At 45.1% G+C, this 20,770-nt stretch overlaps 1 protein-coding gene across 1 annotated transcript in view; it reads left to right on the top strand.

Moving 5' to 3' along the window:
• The window catches only part of nrcama (neuronal cell adhesion molecule a), a 233,674-nt gene that overhangs the window by 90,619 nt on the left and 122,285 nt on the right, over positions 1-20,770 (top strand).

The following is a 20,770-nucleotide window of genomic DNA, read 5'->3' as shown; positions in this document are numbered from 1 at the left end:
TATCTTCCTGCCACCCCCCTCCAAAAACATAGAAGATGAAACTCAAAATACCCTGTCTAACGTTACAGCCTACATTATTTGAAATTAACTGGATGATATTTCCATTGTATTGGCTGCACATCATATTCCACTGAGCGTTCAGTATGTGTGTCGGACTCAATCTCATGGTCTTCAGTTCTGCTCCGAACCAAGTATTCAGCTGGCCCTTGAAAAAAAGAGTCAGTGTAGTGTTGATTCTTTGCTGGGTCACTCTTCCGCATATCTACAAGATCCATGAGGAAAATGGCCTCCAATATCTAGTTCAAAGCTTTTTAATTTGGTGCTTGTTTTTGTCTCATTCTGCTCTCACAGTTCAAGTTACGAAACCAGCATCTCTCCACATTATTGATGCTTCCTTGCACTTAATGCACCCGAATCAATGCATGATCCTACAAATGGCTTGGAAGTAAAATATCCAACTGTGCCAGTATGTAGGTCAATGCCAAATTCTCGAGGGAGAAAGATTGAAGCTCACATTGGTTCAAAACAAAAGGAGACCTGGATTCCTCCTTCCCCCCCAAAGTTATCTTTGTGATAAAAATGTATTCAATACTGGGAGTCTCTTCACAGATGAGAGCCCTAAGTATCAGAAATATCCTTATTGTGCATCCCTGAAACTTTCCAGTGCATCAGTGCCCTTTAAAGGTCAGAATTGGACACAGTACTCTAAATGTCACCTCCCCAGTGCAACCCACAGGACTAGAAAAACATTTTAACTTATGGGCAAATACTTTTGAGATGCATCGTAGCCCTTGATCATTGAGAACAGCTTCTAACTGAGTGGATGTTTTCAGTTAATGGTCCATAATTGTACCCACAATCTTTGCCTTCACTGTTACCAGTGGACACTCTTCGGAGTCGTCATCTTGCTGTACCAGTGTAATCAAACATCATCTTTACCTGTATTGAAATCCCGTTGCCATTTCTGAGGTTTTTCCTTAATTTGAATTCTGTCAGTGTCCTTTACACTAGTCATCTGGCCATATATCTTGTTGGCATTGTATTGTCCATTTAAGTTTGAATTCTTAGCAATCTTTTTTGCTCTCAAGTGTCAACTTGGCTCAGTGGTAGCACTCTCGCCTCTGATTCATGGCCTACTTCAGAGATTTGATCACATAATCTAGCCTAACACTTCAGTGGAGTTCTGTTGGGATGCTGCACTGTCGGAGGTGCCATACCTTTGGGTGAGACATTAAACCAAGGCCCTGTCTGTTGCTCAAGTGGACATAAAAGATCCCGTGGCACTATTCGAAGAAAAGTAAGGAGTTCTCTTGGTATCCTGGCTAACATTTCTCACTCAACTAACACCACCAAAACCAGATTATTATTCAGTTGCTGTTTGTGGGACCTTGCTATGAGCAAGATGGCTGCCATGTTTGCCTATCTAACAGCGGATTGGGACATGCTAACATAATGTACAAATGCAAGCTCGCTCTACTGTTAATTCATAACATTTGAGTTGTTAGGGAAGATTAAAAGGTTAGGCAAATTGCCACTCCACAGACAGTGAAGAATGAAGGGGAAACAGAGAGAGAGAATCAACTTCAGCCTCTTCATAACCAGTTACAAATTAACATCAGCAAGAGAGTGCAACCAGGTTGCCTGCTGGCCTCTTTGGCTGTGAGTGATGTGCAACATAGGGAGACATCTCCAGTCATCTTCACCTTTCCATCTTTACCCATCTTTGATTCGAGTCAGGATACAACAAAACACTCATTGTGTTGTTCTGCTGCGTCCCTTTAGGTATAGAGTGTGTGTCCCTTTAAGGCATAATTGCTCTGCACTCTTGAAATCAACGCTCAGATCAGTTAGAGATCACACTGGCTATCTTCTTTTTTAAGTAGGAAGTCTAACTGTAAAGCAGAAAGAGGCTCAGACTATAATTGTTGTTGGGTCAATGAATTTTGCATATTGAAAAGTGCCCATTAGCTTCAGGTGCAGGGCAGACGAGGTTGCATTGAGTCACAGGCTTTATTTTTAAAGATTGCTTTGCATCTGTAACCAAGCGTGATGGCTGGAGTGTGGCGTCTGGGCATATTGAACCGTTTCTGATCTATTACTTGCTGATCACTAGCGGCATTACTCACAATGAGTCACAGAGAGTGACTGAGGACAGAAATGTCACCACTACCACACACCCAGCTGGCATATACTTCTGACTACTGGAGGTGGTTGGGAAGGAGACAGCGGAGGAATTGACCATTGTTTTGCAACCATCTTCAGAAACAGAAATTGCGCCAAAGTTGTACCTCTATTCAAAAAATGGGAACACATCTACTAGGAAATTATAGGCCAGTTAGTCTTATCTCTGAGTTAGATGGTGTTCGGTTCAAATCCACTCGAGGACCTGAGCATGCATGGAGTGAGTGTCCCACTGTCAGAGATGCCATCTTTCAGATGCGATGTTAAACCGAGGCCCTATCTACCTGTTCAGGTGGAATTAAGAGATCCCATGGCACTATTCAAAGAAGAGCAGGGGAGTTCTCCTAGAAAATGTGCATCCCTCAACCAGCTTCATCAAAACAGGTTGATTGGTTAATAATCTCATTGTGGTTTGTGGGACCTTGATGTGCGCAATTTGACGGCCATTTATTTCCATCGTAACGACAGTGATGACGCTCTCAAAAAAAAATAGTCATTCATTGGCTGTGAAGTGCTTTTGGGTATATTGAGGACTTGAAATATGCTGGATAAATGTAAGTTCATTCATTCTACAGGACACTTATTTATAGTTTTCATGGAATAATGAAAAATTCATGGAATGCAATCTTCAAAACCTTGGTAGAAATCTCAGAATACCACATAATAAAAATGGAGCTTGTCTTATTCATTCACTGTAATCAGTGGCCCCTGATGTTATGCTCTACATTGATCTGCAGCCTGAAATTTACAGGCCTCTGATTGACCTTAGCAGTTTATAAGTGGCTACGATTAACCGGATGTACCCATGTAGAGGAGTGGCATTAAAGGCATAGGCCAGGTTAGCAGCTAAACATCCCAGCCATGATCTAGATCTTAGATTACTTCTGAGCAATGCTTTAGGCGATCCAATAGTAAGACTGTCTTGACTGTCACTTTTGTGTGAGCTGATTGGTCATGGGAACGATGTGGAATTATCAGTCTTATTTAGCGCAGAACTGTTAAGTGCAACAACCGTATCAAAGCCAGCAGAGAGGGAGGCCATGTTTTTACCCCTTCTCAGGCCAACTGGAAGCGCAGCCTCGCCTCTCCATTCCCAGGCTTGCTCAGGACACAGCCCATCAAGTCTGGGGCCAAATTCAGACCCAGCCTCCCCTTTCCTGGGCTGAATTTGGAACTAGCCTTCCGATTCCCGGGACTATCCCTGATATCTTGCCTCTTCCCTAGCACTCTTAATGTCCCGGACTTTCCTGCTGTTGGGCTCCATTGTGCCCATTTTCTTCTGATCTCAGCACCAAACTCCCTGCCCCCACCCTCCTCTCATCTTGAACTCAGCACCTATTGTCCACTCTGTGGAACTGCTCAGCCTCCCTCAGCACGGCTTTCCCCGGCCTAGACCTGTACCCACATCTGCTCCTCACCCCAACCATGAGCAAAGTTCCGCGGAGGAGATTGCCTAGTACCTTGGGATATCCTTTTCGAAATAGTCATGCAATGAGTATTCTATCCATGTGTAGACCAGTGCTCCAATATTTCTGATGTGTTGTCACAACTGTCTCCGTACAATTGTTGTTAGCGTTAGTTGGAAAGCTATTTGTATTCAGTAAAAGGACCAGGAAATTCATCCCAAAGGTTTTCTCCAATTACAAATAATTGGAGTTTTTTTGACATGTATTCACAAGCTTGCGCCGGCACCGACAATTGTAATTAATTTTTATAGAGCCATGACAGGATTTCCTAATATGTATTGTATGGTTGACCCCTGTGAAAATGGGTGAGAGTAGAAAAGTGCAGTGACAAAATCATATTCTCCAACATCTGCCTGATGGGTCCCTGGTGACTGAGTTGATAGTTTGGGAGTTGCAAAACTAGAAATGATCCCACTTGATTGGGTGAAACTGGTTCTGAGTCTGGCTAATGGGAAGGGAGTGTCTGAGACCTGTGGTACTCTCAATAATTTCTCTTAAAGGCATGACAAGAATTTCGGATGCTTTTAGTAAGAAAGCACTGATGTTTTTTTAAAAGTATCTCACACACACAAAATGGCTGCCTTGCTGTGGTATTTCTGTAGTGGTTTTAGTCATGGTTGTAGTGTGAAGTCATGGTGGCTCTTTGCACAGGTACAGGGCAGAACTGCCGATTAAAGCATCGGGTGTTGCTGAGCCACGCATTTGAAACTCCCTCCCCCACCCCCATGCGCAGTGGCCGCTATTTTAACCTGACCTGATAATAAAAGCAGTGATGGAATATTGCAAGACAGCCGGATCTGAGCTTTTGGAAGACAGAGTTTGAATTTGGCTCAGCCCAATTGAATCAAACAAAGTCCACTTGTGTTGGGTCCTTTTATTTTTCCTTGGACCTGTGCTTATCTTTCAACTGATGCACATCGAAGCCAGAAACGAGGCCTGAAAGGAAAGCTCAGTTTTCTGGAAGAAACAGTGATATTTCTTACAGTGCGCCTGTGAATAGATTTTCTGTCGGACACAAACACATTCCACAAACACACGCCACAACTTGAAAGAACGGACTCATTTCCACTTGTCAGCTGAATATGAAAATCGTGGACTGTACTTAGAGTGGCTAATGGACAAATTTCTAATCTCATAAGAGACAATCAGGGTATGCGAAGGGGCACTGCCATCTCATTAAGCAGGCACAGCCCTGGAATAACCAGCTCTGAATGATCCAGTGCTCTATTCTTTCTGTAGTTGGAACTTCTTCTCTTCACACTTTGTTCACTTCCTTGCCTGAGGCTATTGATTCTTGCTGTGATATGGGCCATCATTACTGGACCTGATTCAAGTTCCTCATTCAAGCACCAATCATCATGCGTGAGTCTAGACTTATCTGTTGGCTATTTGACCATGCAGATGTTCATAGTCGTGCTAGATAACTATTTTTACCCAATGGCTATGTGTGTACTTTGGTGTCATTTGGATAGCTATCAGCTTGGAAATGCCTGGTTGACTTCTCCCCTCCTCCGCATCCCAAGAGTGCTGAACCCAATTTTAGTGACCCAACTGCTAAACCGCACTTGAGATCAGTTTGCTCAGCATAGATCAGGGGTTGCAGGTGGGGCCTCCCTGTCCATGTGGCTAGGCACCTTTACCCACCATGTCAGAACTTTTACTTTCCAGGTTTTTATCTTTTCATCTTTTCATTAATAGATAAATTTTGCGATTGTTGCCTTGCTCACTCTGCCATTGCGTCCTTCCTCTCTTGTATCTTTGTCATTGACAAATATGCCTAGTGTGTACGCCATTGCACAGGTATAAGGCCTATGCTACATATCTCTTGCGTGTATAGAAACAATTGAAAAATAGTTGCACATCAAGTGGTTGAAGTGCTGACCTTACTAAGCCATACAGGCCAGAAGGTCCTAGGTTTAGATGCTTGGTCAGCTCTGAGTTAGATAATCTCAGGATGTGGGCAAGGCCACATTTATTGCCCATCCCTGGTAGACCTAAGAAGGTTTTTCCTTGAACTCCTTGTGGTGATGATGCTCCCATGATGGTGTTCGGTAGGGAATTCCAGAGTGTTGACCCAGCAGCGAAGAAGGAATGCTGTATATCCAAGTCAGGATCATGCATGACACGGTGCTGATGGTGTTTACACAATGTTGCTGCTCTTGTCTTTCTCGGTGGTAGAGGTCACTGGGCAGGGAAGGTACTGTTGAAGTAAGCTTGGTGAGTTGCTGCAGCGCATTCTGTGGATAGTACGTACTGTAACCATAGCGTGTTGGTGGTGGAGGGGGTGGATATTGAGTTCAGTGGCAGGAATATCAATCAAGCAGACTGCTCTGTCCTGGACGGTTTTGAGCTTCCTGAGTGTTGTGGCTGTACCCGTCCAGGCAAGTGGTGAATTCCATCACATTCCTGACTTGAGTCCTGTAGATGGTGGAGAGGAGTTGACTGGTCGGGAGGTGAGCCACTCATCACAGAGTACCCAGCCTGTGTCCTGCTCTTGAAGCTACGATGTTGATATGGCTGAACCAGCTTTTGGTCAATGGTAATCCCCCAGGATGTTGGTGGTGTGGGATTAGCGATGGTGGGGCTGTTGGAGGTCAGGCATTTGGGCCTTTCCTTGTTGGAGATGGTCATTACCTGGCACTTATGCAATGTGAATGTTGGCTGCCACTGTTTAGTTGAAGCCTGGATGTTGTCCAGGTCCCTGTTATACACTGGCATGGGCTGTTGCAATATCAGAGGAATTGTGAATGGGGTGTTACTACTGGCCTGAACTAGAGAGGGGAGAAATCGGTCAGGGTGCCCCCTCCTGATCACTATCCAGTAAACCCTCCTGACAAGTGCATGCGTGTGGATGGTGAGAATAGATGGAGCTGGCTTCTGCCATCTGGCCATGTTCACATATCCTGCTAGGCTCACAAATGATCGATGGCTCCTTGGGGTGAGGTAATAGAGGGCTGCCATCGAGTGTAAAAATGGTAAAAGAAGAAAGAAAGACAGACCTGCATTTTTATAGCGCCTTTCAGGACCTCAGAACGTTTCAAAGCGTTTTACAGCCAATGAAGTACTTTTGAAGTGTAGTCACTGTCGTAATGTAGGAAACCCGGCAGCCAAAATTCCACACAGCAAGGTCCCACAAACAGATAAATGACCAGATAATCTGTTTTTGGTGGTATTGGTTGAGGGATAAATATTGGCCAGGACAACAAGAGAACTCCCCCGCTCTTCTTCAAAATAGTGCCATGGGATCTTTTACATCCACCTGAGAGGGCAGAAAGGGCCTCAGTTTAACATCTCATCTGAAAGACAGCACCTCCGACAGTGCAACGCTCCCTCAGTACTGCACTGGAGTGTCGGCCTGGATTTGGTGCTCAAGTCTCTGGAGTGGGACTTGAACCCACGACCTCCTGACTCAGAAGGAAGAGTGCTACCCACTGACCACGGCCAACACTTAAAAAGAGGTTCGAAGTACCTCAAAAGAGTCTTCACCTTCAGGAGATGAGGAGAAAGAAGGGGGGTGGGTGGAGGAAAAGCTGTCTGGAATACATATTAAATGCACATGTATACAAAGAGTGACTGAATTGCTGCACTGCATAAATTATTTTTAGAAAGAGGGAATTTATGGTTAGATTCTCTGAAATGTGCATCAATCGGGTATATACACAGTGCAGCTTTGAATGGGGGGCGGGCTGGGGGTGAGTCATATCTGATCAATGAAGATGGATTGCACGGTGTCATGGGGATAATTATGAAGGGGAAAAATAAAAGCAGAGAATCACATGGGCACATTTGTTTCGAGGCTTGGGGAGTAGATTAGATTGCATCCAGTTGTCGTTGATGCCAACAGTCTCTGTGACCAGCAGTACAACCGGCCTGAAACGGGATCACAACCGTGCATGATCTGTGATTCTGGATCGGAAAGCAAGGGAATATCAGCGGGTGAGTTTAAAAAGAGTAGGTGGTCATTTTTGAAAAAGTATATGTTGGTGAGCTGATGTTTGTGGTGTTCCTGTGAATATCTGAACGTACCAATTGGGCTAAGTTCCAGTCTTTAGGGTTCTGATCTCTTAAAATGTTTACATTTAATTTTGGTCTTAATTGGGAAAAATGGTTTTAGTGATTTTAGTGTTAAGTTCGCTTCAGCGATGGGTTACTTTTAGGGCCAGTTTTTTGCATTTGAAATCGAGCAGTTGGCACTGTACCTTTGAGCCGCCCTGTTTTAATCGCTATGTTGAAGAAGGCCCTTGAGCTACAAAAAAAAACAACAGCTGATTTGAGGAATGGCACCCCCCTCCCCACCGGTTCGGGCGTTCCAAGTGAGGAACTGGGCCTTCAGGGTGCACTAGTCGGGAAATCGCGGGCCCCCCGCAGAGCCCAGTTGGATGGAAAATCGGGGGGGGGTTGCCGCAGACCTGCAAAACGGCCAACCGGCACTGCCCGATGGTGCCCGCTTTTGGCCAAGAGCACCCGACTGGCAAATCGGCCCCTTCGCCTTTCGACCGCCAGCACTGACTCGCACCATGCCCCCTTCAATACGCTGCAGGTTGGAAAATACAGGCATTCACCTCCCTTCGTGCGATTTGGAAACGGAACCATTACCAAAAATAAAGATTCTGTTCTGTTAAGAGGGGTGCGATAATTGTGCTGTAAAAGTAAACTGAAGACGATCTACTGGAGTTTTTCCGAAGGCGTTAACGCCGATTGATAAAACGAAGAAGAGAGGGAGATTTAATATTTACAGTTGCAATCCAGTCAGGTGTGACAACAAGATTAATGACCCCTGATTGTCATAAAATGACCAGTAGGAGATGCAAAGAAAAACCTGTAATTTTTGAAAAGAGGAAATAAAAACAGAAAAGGGACTGTTCTGAAAAAGGGTCTCCACCTAAAAGTTAACCTGCATTTTTTTTTTATTTACTGCTGGTTGAATCTACATGTTTCCAGCAATATCTTTTTTAAAAAATCATAACAAAATAAGGCAAGCACAATGTTACCAGGTTTAGCATGTCTTAATAGGATTGAATTCTTACCGTTGCTTTTTTTAAGGACTTAAAGAATGAATGAGTGTTTTATTGGGAATAACTGACTGTCAGCAGAATTGAAGGATTTGCCTGACACAGTTCTGTCAAGATGCCACAGATAGCGATAGACTGTTGGCCCTAGGCTCCTTGTTCCTGCGGACAGTAGGGCCGCTTCTAATTAGCCATTGAAAGCTTCGGTGCCTCAGCTGTCATAGATTTACTGTCACAAGCTTCCCACTCAGCCCAGGGATCGCAATGCTCCAGTTGCTGCCGTTTTGCCACAGATTATGTTGGTTGTCGCTTCGTTGAAAACTGAACTGGTAATTCGTGTGTAAAGTGTAGTCCTCTCAGTGGCTGCTGCAGGTACAGTACGTCCCAAGGTTGTTTTCTTTGTTAATGAGCTGTTTTAAACCTAGCTACGTACGGTGGGTAATATTTTAAAATTTCCATTGATTATAAAGCACGGTTGAATTACTGAGAACTATACATATTTGAACTGAAACTACTACAAGATTTATTCAGCATTTATTTGCAAAGGTTTTGACAGTTCTGGACATGAAAATGGTGAATGTTTTGGGTCTTTCGAAATAGGAATATCTTTTCAATCAGATATGTTTTGTGTGCTCAAGATAAAGGAATGGACTTGTGTTGTGAACAGATTTAGTGAGTGAATAATCCGGGTCTGTGTGAACTTGCTGATTTTAGCTGGAGCTGTTCAGTGTTGCACTGTAATGTAGAGAGGGGACTTTTACCCGTACAAAATCACTTCAATTTGAGGCAAGTGATAACTTGCAATTTTGTATTGTATTTTATATTGCTATCCCCCTATTTTTTGTTTAAGCTTTTTGTTTGTGGACTTTGTGCTGATCGAGGGGAATGATGTCAGTGCTGGGGAGTTGGAATACTTCCCATTTCAGACAACCAGTTTCAACATCAAGCACCTTCAGGTCAGGTGGATGCAGAGTAAAGCTCCCTTTACCCTGTCCAATCTAGCACCCTCCTGGTCAGGTGGATGCAGAGTAAAACTCCCTTTACTCTGCCCCATCTAGCACTCTCGGGTCAGGCGGATGCAGAGTAAAGCTCCCTTTACTCTGTCCCATCTAGCACTCCCAGATCAGGTGGATGCAGAGTAAAGAGTAAAGCTGCCTCTACCCTGTCCCAACAATGTGCCTCAATCCAACCATGGAAGGGCACCCCCTGCTGTACCAGCATGGCATTTCCCACACCAGCCACCACGTGCAGTTTCTAGTGCCAATTCATGCTGAATTAGGAGCACTTTGCCTCTGCCGGCCCATGCATCATTACAAACTGGGTTGAGTTTTCTCAGGGTTATTTCACATGGGATCCTTACAAACAGAGGAGAACAAGTGTCTCAGTTTTTACTCAGCAGGGTAAAGTTTCCGAGCCCGTGCCAGTGGTGAAGTCCCCTTGCTGTTCAACAGCACGTAACACACTGGGAGCGAGCGAGGTATTTCACGACCAGCATGTACGCAGGAAGATCAGGCCAAAGTGCTCTTGATGTGATCCAAAGTCATTTATTTATACTGTTAGCCTTGGCTTAGTGGTGGCACTCTCGCTGCTGAGTCAGAAGGTCGTGGGTTCAAGTCCCACTCCAGACACTTGAGCACAAAATTCAGGCTGACGCTCCAGTGCAGTACTGAGGGAGTGCTGTACTGTTGGAGACGCCATCTTTCAGATGAGAAGTTAAACTAAGACCCCCTTCTACCCTCTTAAGTGGACACAAACGATCCCATGGCACTATTTCAAAGAAGAACAGGAGAGTTCTCCCTGACGTGCTGACCAATATTTATCCCTCAACTAACATCACTAAAACAGATTATCTGGGCACTATCACACTACACTGTAAAAGTACTTCATTGGCTGTGAAGTGCTTTGAGACATCCCGAGATCATGAAAGGCACGATATAAATGCAAATCTTTCTTTCTTATAGTGTCTGACATGGAAAAGGAACATGGATAAAGAGACAGAAATGGACAAGGACTGAGTTTTGCCTCTCACTCTCTATTTGATTTCAAATAGCAAAATCTTTAGATATTAAGCTTTTAATTCCTGTACGGGTTGTAGGATTGCAAACCCGGGGCAAAAAAATTGTTTCCGTATAAGGAAAGTGTAATTATTTACGGCCTGTCTAATGTGAGTTTAATCGCGTGTGTGAAACCAAACAATTTACAATGTAGCTGTAGATTGGATTCGGAAGAAGGCAGCTCAGTGTGCCCGAGGGAAGTGCTGAGCAGTGGTATTCTGCTAATAAGAGTTACAAAATCAAACAGACAAAAAAAAAGACTTACATTTCTATAACGTCCTTCACAACCTCAGGACACCCCAAAGCACTTCGCAGCCAATGAAGTATTTTTGAAGTGTAGTCACTACTGTAATGTAGGAATGTGGCAGCCAATTTGCACACAGCAAGCTCCCATAAACAGCAATGTGATAATGATCCTATAATCTGATTTAGAGATGTTGGTTGAGGAATAAATATTGGCCAGTACGTCAGAGAGAACCCCCCTGCTCTTCTTCAAAATAGTGCCATGGGATCTTTTACGTTCACCTGAGAGGGCAGACAGGGCCTCGGTTTAACGTCTCATCCAAAGGACGGCACCTCTGACAGTGCAGCACTCCCTCAGTACTGCACTGGAGTATCAGCCTGGATTATGTGCTCAAGTCTCTGGTTAGAGAATTTGTTTAGGAGAGTAAGGAATCGAGAGCCAAATGTACACGCAAGTCTCCCAATATTTTCTGGGCCTCGCCCAGTATGGAGTCTCATTCAACAGGAAGACAGATGAGAGAATTGGAGGTTGAGGTCAGAGCTCCCCATTTGCAGTGCTCCCAAATTCACACTTGGCTTGACAAAAAATGGAGAGTGACGATAATTGTATGTGATTCTCTGATCCACGATCCCATTAAGCAAGACTCCTCGCTGGGAGTGGTGCCACTGAAAAGTCACAGCAGGTCTCCAAAATGTCCCTCTGATATCTGCCTTTGGTTTTGTCTGAATGCTACCAGCATGTCTGAAGTTGAATGGGCACAATCCTGTGCCAATGTTGCCTTTCATCCGTTCTTACTAATGCCTGTTTAATTGGCATTCCTGTCCAGTTCCTTACACCATCCAGCCAGTTTTCCTTTGGCCTTCTCGTTGGTCTTTGACCTTCCACCATGATTGTATTGTCATAGGAACAGGAGAAGGCCATTTAGCCCCTCGAGCCTGCTCCCCCATTCAATGAGATCATGGCTGATCTGTGACCTAAATCCATATACCTGCCTTAGCCCCATATCCCTTAAAACCTTTGGTTAACAAAAATCTATCAATTTCAGATTTAAAATTAACAATTGAGCTAGCATCAACTGGCATTTGCAGAAGAGAGTTCCAAACTTCTACCACCCTTTGCGTGTAGAAGCCTTTCCTAACTTCACTCCTGAAAGACATCATGGTCTCCTCCTCCTGTTCAAAAAATATTGGCGTCTCCTTTTCTTTAGCTCATACTAAGAGGCAAACAGTTTCTATGTGATCTGTTTCATTTGCTTAGTTGTTTCACAAATTACTATTTTTGAACATTTAATGTACATTATCAAACTGGCATAATTGCACTTCTCATTTCACAGTGGTTTAGTGATGCCACCTGTCCATTTTTGATGCTTGGTGCCAGTTTTCTCCACTATTTTAGGTTTTTATATCAATTGCCTCCTCCAGCCATCGTTCAACCCTATCCACTCCTTTCTGATGACTTTATCCATCATCTTCCTTCAGGTGGTATGCTCACACTGTATGCAACCTCCATTCCTCAGACAATGTAATCACCACACCTTGATTTCCTCTCTTCCCTTCCAAAGAGCTTTGTTTCTTGGACAGCTACAGGAAATACCCATTACCTTTGATAATCCTTCTTCATCTACCAGCATTCTTTTCCTCACTATCTCCTTTGGCCTGAAACGGAAATCCCCCCCACATCTCGTCCATTGCTGAAGCCGCCTCCAAAAAGTTTGTTTTTCTCTATCGCACCAAACACTTTTCCCTTCAATAACTTTTCTTCTTGTCTAAAACTAAAATCCATCCAAAACTTGAAAATTCCTCCTGTATTTGAGGAAGCTCTTCTAATGCTCCCAAGACATAGAAGAAAAAGTTGGTTATCAGATAGGTGATCTCTCTCACCTTTTTTTTATCAACACGACAATGTGTCTGAGCTTCTCTGGTTTGGTTGTCTGAAGCCGTAGTTTACAAGTATTTTCCTACCTGTTTGACCAAGGTTTTGGTCACCTGTCCTAATATCTCCTTATGTGGCTCAGTGTCAAATTTTGTCAATTAACCGCTCCTGTAAAGCACTTTGGGACGTTTTACTATGGGATGAGAGGGTTGTCCTAAGAGGAGAGGTTGAGTAGAGTGGAGTTTAGAAGAATGAGAGGTGATCTCATTGAAACATATAAGATTCTGAGGGGGCTTGACAGGGTACATGCTGAGAGCTTGTTTCCCTTGGCTGGAGAGTCTAGAACTAGGGGGCATAGTCACAGGATAAGGGGTCGGCCATTTAAGACTGAGATGAGGAGGAATTTCTTCACTCAGAGGGTTGTGAATCTTTGGAATTCTCTACCCTAGAGAGCTGTAGATGCTGAGTCGATGAGTATATTCAAGGCTGAGATGGATAGATTTTTGGACTCTAGGGGAATCAAGGGATATGAGGATCGGGCAGGAAAGTGGAGTTGAGGTTGAAGATCAGCCATGAGGTGATTGAATGGTGGAGCAGGCTCAAGGGGCCATTTGGCCTTCTCCTGCTCTTATTTCATATGTTCTTAAAGTTGCTATATAAATGCAAATTGTTGTTGTTGTGTTGACTCATCCCAGGGTCTCCTACTCTAACTCATCCCAGGGTCTACTACTCTAACTCATCCCAGGGTCTCCCACTCCAACTCATCCCAGGGTCTACTACTCTAACTCATCCAGGGCCTCAAAACCGGGGAACCTTTAACCTTGCTCGGTCATTCCTTCTCCTTACCATTCTCAGGTGTTTAAAACCTAAGCTCGAGAACACCTTTTGGGCACTTCCTAATTCACCTCATCTCTTGACCATTCTTGCGGTATGTGCCACTGCTCTTCTGAATTCAAATAAATATTTTGACGATTAGAAAGCATGGGACAAAAACAAATGGCTGCTTGTCCCGTGGGACCCAGTCTGTCCAACGGACAGAGAATGATGGTCACACTATGGGGTTGGGCGAACTGGTTGACCTGAATTATCATGAAGAACGGAGTTTACCTGCCTTGTTAAATCAAAATCTAGATATTAAATGAACTGGATTTCTTGTTTGCCCTGTGCAATCCATTTAATTACACTGTGCAAATGAAATTTGACAGAGCCATTTAGAGCAATGGTAAACGCAGCAAATGTTTCCTTCAATTGTGGAATAATTCAATTGCTATCAGGCTCCCTTAAGCAATGGACGGTAAAGCTTTGCATGAATTATGCTGTGTGTAGACTGCTGATTGTTACCAATAAGCCGCCAGTTATGCGTGCGGAAGATACCTCTTACCTTCATAGAATGATACAGCATAGAAGGAGGCCATTCGGCCCATCGTGCCTGTGCCGGCTCTTTGAAAAAGCTATCCAATTAGTCCTATCCCCTGCTCTTTCCCCATAGCCCTGCATTTTTTTTCCACTTCAAATATTTATCTAATTCTCTTTCGAAAGCTATTATTGAATCTGTTTCCACCAACCTTTCAGGCAGCGCATTCCAGATCATAACAACTCGCTGCGTAAATTTTTTCTTTCCTCATGTCGCTTCTGGTTCTTTTGCCAATTACCTTAAATCTGTGTCCTCTGGTTACTGACCCTTCTGCCACTGGAAAAAGTTTCTCTTTATTTACTCCATCAAAACTCTTCATGATTTTGAACGTCTGTATCAAATCTCCTCTTAACCTTCTCTGCTCTGAGGAGAACAAACCCAAATTCTCCAGTATCTCCACGCAACTGAAGTCCCTCATTCTTGGTACTATTCCAGTAAATCTCTTCTGCATCCTCCCTAAGGCCTTGACATCCTTCCTAAAGTATCTTGCCCAGAATTGGACACAATACTCCAGCTGGGGCCTAACCAAGGTTTAGCATAACTTCCTTGCTTTTGTACTCTGTGCCTCGATTTATAGGGCAGCATTTTAGCACCCGCTATCGGGTGCGTTCCTGGCGGAGGGAAATCCCGGAGCGGGACTGGAGCCCACCTCAAACCCGCGCACTTCCGGGTTCCCCACTGACGCGCCGGCGTGCGCGCGCAGCCCCCGCTGGTGGGAATCCCGCAGGCAATTAAAGCCAGCGGGATGCCACTTGAAGCTATTTATTTTGCTTGTTCAGGTCATTAACTGACCTGATTAAGGGATTATGTGAGGAGGGGTGGGATTTTAGAGCAAACTGGGACTGTTCCCACACTGGGGGAAACACTCCCAGTTCAAATGGACGTGTTGCAGCTGTCAACCTGTGGCAGCTGCAAAGGTCCATTTGACAGGTGGGGGCGGGGAGACCCTCACTCATTGCAGGAGGCCACTAAGTCACTTGGGACAAAGTTTGGCCTCCACCACCCTCCTCCTGACAATCAAAGTCACCAACTTGCACACTTACCCCGGGGTCCAGAGACATGTACCTACCTTGCGGACCCCCTCAGATGTACATCTTCCGGATGGGGGCCGCCGTAGCTGCAGTCATGACCTCCTCGGAGGGCGAACAGCATCACCAGCCTCGCCGTCCACGCCGTCCACCTCTGACACGTGGAGCTCCACCACACAGTGCTGTGACACATCCACCTGTACAGCAGGAGGGAGGGCTACCGCAGAGAGAGATGCGTCGCAGAGGGCACTACCACAGGGTCCACAGACTGAGGCTCAGCTTCCTGGACCTCTCTGAGCAGCAGTGCACACGGAGGCTCAGAGTCACTCGACATGTAGTCGTGGACATCTGCAGCCTCCTTCATGCCAAGCTGCTCCTGGCTGGCCCGAGCACCATCTTCTTACCTGTCGCTGTCAAAGTCACCACTGCCCTCAACAACTTCTCCTCTGCATCCTTCCAGGGTGCCAGCGGGGACATTGCCGACGTCTCTCAGCCGTCTGCACAAAAGAGCCCTGCAAATACACCTACACCCACTCTGCAGTGACACAATGGGTGGCATCAGTTGTGGGTCTTCATAGTGATCCTCAGGAAAGGGCATTATTGCACAGACCAGACAAGATTCACGAAGACATGGCAGTAGTGGTGACAATATAATATGTAATGTGAGTTGGTCAGAAATTCAATATAAGTAACAACCATGACAAACCCTCAATCACCCTTGTGCATCCCCTTCATGCTCACGACACGTTTGCCTTACGCTGCCTACTGCACATATGTGATGCATGCCCTGTGGCTGCAGCACAGGTAGTGGCAGGTTGAGTGAGGCTGACTGTGAAAGAGATGCACGAGAGGGTGAGTATGAGATCGAGCCATGAGATTGTATGAGGATTGGGTTGAGTGGTAGTGGCGGGATGAGTACTGGCGAGGTGAGTAAGTGCAGGTAAGATGAGGATGAGGTTTGAGTGGGTATGAGGAGTGATGTGACAGAGTAGTGTTGGCAGTGCAGAAGGAGATGTGGGGTGGGGGAGGTGATGTGGCAGACGGAGTGTAGGGGAAAGAGTAAGTGTACTCACTTTGGCTGACCTACTGAGGTCATTGGAGCGCCTCCTGCACTGTATGCAGGTGGGCGATATGTTGATGGTGCTGGTGACCTCTTCTGCCACCTCGAGCCAGGCCTTCCTGGTGGCAGAGGCAGGCCGCTTCCTCCCGCCCGCCGGGGGGGAAGATCTCTGGCCTCCCCTTCCTCCTCACCCCATGTATTGATACCTGGAGTGAGGCATCATTAAACTGGGAGCAGCCTTCCCCCTGGGCTGCTCCATGCAGTGATTTTTTTCTGTTTGTTGCAGCATCTGTCAGTGGAGGACTGCCCCTTTAAATAGAGCTCCTCCAGCTGACAGATCTTACTGCGCATGCGCAGCCCGCCCGACATGCAGATCAGCAGTGGGGAACCCGGAGGAGAAGTTAAGTGGATCCAATTGGGCTACGATCGCGCGGGTGGCTGACTGATTTCGCCGGGCGCGTTACCCACGCGCCCGATAGCCCCCCCGCCGAGAACCCGCAGCCCTGGTAACATTGGGCCCATAAAGTCCAGGATCCCATGTGCTATTTTAACAGCCTTCTCAACTTGTCCTGCCACCTTCAAAGATTTGTGTACGCACACCCCCAGGTCTCTCTGTTCTCGCACTCCCTTTAAAATTGTGCCATTTAGTTTACATTGTCTCTTCTCATTCTTCCTACCAAAACGTATCACTTCACACTTCTCTGCATTAAATTTCATCTGCCGTTTCACCAGTCTGTCTACATCCTCCTGAAGTCTGTTACTATCCTCCTCACTGTGATGAAAGCTAAGAATCAATAGGTGTTCAAACAGCTCGTTCTAACTTCTGATTCACAGAAAGACTTGAATTTATGTGGACCTCAAGACACCCCAAAGCACTTAACAGCCACTGAAGTACTTTTTGAAGTGTAGTCACTGTTGTTATGTACGAAACATGGCAGCCACTTTTGACACAGCAAGGTCCCACAAACAACAATGTGATAATGACCAGATAATTTATTTTTTAGTGATGTTGGTTGAGGGATAAACATTGGCCAGGACACCTGGGAGAACACCCCTGCTCTTCTTTGAATAATGCCATGGGATATTTTACTTCCACTGGAAAGGGCAGACAAGGCCTCGTTTTAATGTCTCGTCCAAAAGGCAACACCTCCAACAGTGTAACACTTCCCTTTGTACTGAAGTGTCAGCCTAGATTTTGTGCTCGTGTCTCTAGAGTGGGATTTGAACCCACCACCTCCTGACTCAGAGGTGAGAGTGCTACCCACTGAGCCACAGCTGATACTGTAATCTGGTATAAGATTAATTCAGTAGGTTTCATCAAGTTCAACTTCATTCTCCATCTGCTGTGAGATATATTTCAAATTATATGGCCTGTTTATATTACAAAAATCCATTTTGAATGGTAGTGTACAGTGTGTCAGGATAACCCGCTCTATGTGGTTATGGAATCCCGTTAGCTACTTCCCTGTTCCAACTGTTGATCGTCCCTGATGTGGGTTCAGAAGGGGTGTGAAAGAAACCAAGGATGAGATTTGTCGGCAACATTGAGAGGTTTGCAGTGCTATGAATTGTAATTGTGGGGGGATGTTAACTATCCAAAAGTAGACTGGGATAAGACAAGAATTTGTGGTCAAAATAGTGAGAGGCTCTTAGAATGCACCCAGGACTGTTTCCTTAATCAATATGTTGCATGTTCGATAAGAAAGGATTCAGTGCCAGATATAGATCTGGGTAACAAAACAGGACAAGTAACTACACTAAAGGTCAGAGGACACTTTGGAAATAGTGACCGTAATCTCATTAGATTCACATTGAAGACAGATGAGGGAAAAGAAGAGCCCAAGATAAAGGTGTTGGACTGGAAATTACGTTATTTAAGTGAGATGAAAGGAAATGTAGTCTAAATTAATTGGTTGGAAGAATGAGCGATAGACAGCAGTATTTGATATTTAAATACAAGTCATAGGTTAAACACATTCCAACCGGACACCAAAGGCAAGGTTTCCATCGATACATCAAGGGTTAAAGCAAAAATAAGCTTTAAAAAGGAGGGTTATGATAAATACACAGGAGAATCAGCAAGGAAACAGGAAGAGGTGATCAATGACAAAATTGGATTGCTGTCCTTCACTGAACGCTCAGCCTGTCTGTGACCAAAACCAAAATCAAATTGTGTTATTGCCAGCCTTTCCTGCCTCTGCCGTTCGGGCCGGTGCGATTTCCTCCCAAGAAGGGTTGCAGTTCCCCTGATGGCACTGGCATCAAGTCATTGACGTTAGGAATTCCTGCTGACATTAAAGGGACATGGTCTCCAAGAAAAAGCATTTGGCAAGCCAATTATATGGAGGAGCCAAGCATTATCCTTGTCATGATGACATGACAGTCAAAATGGCTCAATGATGCATTTGAGCACAATTTACATCAGCATGTCACACCTTTTTTTCAATAAACAGAAAAACAGGTTTGCCAAATACTTTTCCCCCTTTATTGGTGAATTGGGGGTACAGGTTGGAGAACAACTATTTTCTAGCTCATAAAGGCTTTAAAAAAAATCTGTAAATACGTGAGTCCCACTATGTTTGTTGAAAGAGTGCGTGTATAATCAGGAGTAAGATACCATTTGTCTGTCTGGAGTATTTTACAGTAGATTTAAGCTCTTGAAGTGTCAAAAGCTTTTCGGTGATTGCACGACAGTGTGTAGCACTAACACTGCCATGGTGTGCTGTACAGAGAGCTCACAGCTACAGATCGAAGCTCAGTTCACAAACAACAATACCGGCACTTCTGAAGGGACGATTCCCAATTGTTTCTGCCTTTGACATTTTCCGGCCTGCCTGTTCAGCATTCCCAAGCCAGTGCACATTTGGAGCATTTAAAATGGCAAGTCAACATCAAACAGTTCCTTTAGCATTCATCCTTGTGCACTAATCCGCCCCTTCAAGGCAGCCACGGTTTCTCTTACAAGTGAAGTGTTCGCAAACGTATGGCCATCTAATGTGATTTGTTTTAGATAAAGTGGATCTTGTGAACATTCCAAACTGTAATCAGTAAACTGCTCCAGAGCAGCATTGAAGGCTTTACCAAGAGCCATAAGCTGCTTCCCACTGGCGGAGGGGGTAAAGGCACCATGACGTGTACCAAGTAGTGGTTTAAGCCGCACAACTAGAGGGTCCCAGATTGAGGTCACGGTCTGCGCTGAGTGAGCTGGTCTCAGCTGGGCAGCAGTTGGAATGCAAGTATTGGCCTGCAGGCAGAGGAGAGGGGAAAAGCCATCCTTCTGATCACTCTCCAGTGACTGCTGCTGTGTGGATGTTCAGTGAGGACAAGACCAGGCCTCCCTGGCCAAATAACCTGTGGACACTCTAGGCCTAGGCCCAACAGTGAATTGGGATGTCCACTTGGAGCTGCTGGCACCTCTGGAACCGTACTCCAACGTGAATCAGTGCCTTCGAGAGGAACGCCCTTCTGCATTGTAAATAAAAGCTCAACCCGGTTTAATTTTTTTCAGTACCGTACGTGCAAGCACAATTGCCTGCTAGCCCCGCGTGCCACCAGAGAAGGTGGCACGAGGCATTGCCCTCTGACCATCAGTGCACATCGTTTTCTACTCTTTCCGTGCGTGCATTTGTTTTTATTAAGGAGCTGTGCAATCCAGCACTTCTGCAGAACACACCAAGTACTTCGTCAGAGGCCTTTGGAACTTTCCGACCTGTTCTTCGTCCTTCTGTCATTATCACTGAGTTAAAATAAAGAATCATTGCGCCGTTTCATATTCTAACTTATTCTTTCCCAGAACCTCAAAGCAGTGGAAGCCCTGACCTCTGTCTTTCCACCCTCCTATGAACTGCAGGCTTTTAAAACCCAAGCTTGGCATTGTCTAATCACAACGTTCTGACTTATCTCATCTTCTCTCCTACTCTATTAATCCTTGATGGTTCTTCACTGAGGACATTACCATTTATTCAGGTTTCTTAAAAATAAAAAATAAATCTATTTACTGTGTTGTCAAACTACCCACAGTGCCCTGCAAGAAGAACATAGAAAACTGTTGGACAGGAAAAGACCAGCTGGTCCATCGAGCCAGTCCTATAGTCATGTTGCAACTAAGCTTCATGACCCACAATGGCCTCCCACCCACCAGCAACCATGTAATCTCCTGGGAGAAATAAAGAAAGGCCTTGCATTTATATAGCGCTTTTCACACCTCAGGATGTCCCAACAGCCGATGAAGCATTTTTGAAGTGTAGTCACTGTTGTAATGTAGGAAACATGGCAGCCAATTTGTGCACAGCAAGGTCCCACAAACAGCAATTTAAGAATGACCAGATAATCATTTTTTAGTGATGTTGGTTGAGGGATGAATATTGCCTTGGAGAGGCAAAAACAGATTGAAAAAACCCTAGGCCAATTCAGGGAAAAAAAGAATCTGGGAAAATTCCTCT

This window comes from Heptranchias perlo, chromosome 18 (assembly GCF_035084215.1).
Source record: "Heptranchias perlo isolate sHepPer1 chromosome 18, sHepPer1.hap1, whole genome shotgun sequence".
NCBI classification, from domain to species: Eukaryota; Metazoa; Chordata; class Chondrichthyes; order Hexanchiformes; family Hexanchidae; genus Heptranchias; species Heptranchias perlo.
This window is presented reverse-complemented; position numbering and strand designations above follow the sequence as displayed.